This window comes from Etheostoma spectabile, chromosome 13 (genome assembly GCF_008692095.1).
Source record: "Etheostoma spectabile isolate EspeVRDwgs_2016 chromosome 13, UIUC_Espe_1.0, whole genome shotgun sequence".
NCBI classification, from domain to species: domain Eukaryota; kingdom Metazoa; phylum Chordata; class Actinopteri; order Perciformes; family Percidae; genus Etheostoma; species Etheostoma spectabile.
This window is the reverse complement of record NC_045745.1, coordinates 20,660,935-20,661,883: the sequence shown is the minus strand read 5'-3', so window position 1 is coordinate 20,661,883 and position 949 is coordinate 20,660,935. Positions and strand designations below refer to the sequence as shown.

At 41.6% G+C, this 949-nt stretch overlaps 1 long non-coding RNA gene across 1 annotated transcript in view; it reads right to left on the bottom strand.

The window, feature by feature from the left end:
• LOC116700909 (uncharacterized) overlaps nucleotides 1-949 on the bottom strand; it is a 12,195-nt gene that overhangs the window by 2,659 nt on the left and 8,587 nt on the right. The window contains exon 2 of the long non-coding RNA XR_004334759.1: nucleotides 823-829. This is a non-coding gene — a long non-coding RNA (uncharacterized LOC116700909). The remainder of the gene's footprint in view (nucleotides 1-822; nucleotides 830-949) is intronic.

Below are 949 nucleotides of genomic sequence, written 5' to 3'. Positions count from 1 at the left end.
ACACACACACACACACACACACACACACACACACACACACACACACACTTGTCCTGGGTGGCCACAAATGAGCGTCTGCAGCTGCCCCTATGCTTTGCCCAGGACCTGATCTTAGCCCCAAGCCGCTCTCCATGTTCAACAGTATGACTTACCAATCATTTCCTTCAGGACACAGACTGATGAACACTCTATGGAAACCATTAAACCACTGTGTTTAAGCCTCAGTGTGTTTGTGTGGATGTGGTATGTTGGTCAAAGGATGAAGACTGTCAGTCTGAGACCTGTTGAATTGAGTTTAGTTGAGTGAATGAAGAAAGTATCATGGTAACCCTGAGTCAGCAGTGATTTTAAATCTTTTGTAATATCCTTTCATTCATATTATTCATGAGCTTGTGAGAATTGTGTTGTCAACTTTGAACAGCAGCGTGGAGATTTAAAAGAATAAGTTGGTTAATGTTCTATTAGTGTTTCCTAAGTAGCCACAGTCTGATATAGGTTATTCCTCCGTGTCATTGTTTAAAAACTACTCAAAATGCATCAGCAACACTGTTGCACTGGATAAGAATATTGTAGGAGCTCTCAACATCAAAACATACCAAAATAGTTAGTGCCACAAAACAATTGCCTGCTCACAAATACTAATTGTGAGCATCATAAAAACGCCCACCTATCCCGGGCTTGCGGTCTACTTGAAAAGAACCACTGAAAAGCCTCCTTGCCCCGTTTGCAACAGTGAAAATGTGCATGTCAATGTTAACGTAAAGGTGCCCTGCCACACGTATTTCATTACTTTGTGGTAATGTCTGACCTTCTATCCTGGACTCTGTAACTTTTTTTGTGGAAAAAATGCCTTGGTTACCTTGTTTCAAGCCATTCTAGTGTGACATAGAAAGCCTGCAGGAAGACTCAGCTCCATTTGTGCCAGTTCTCATTCAAATTCAACGAGCTA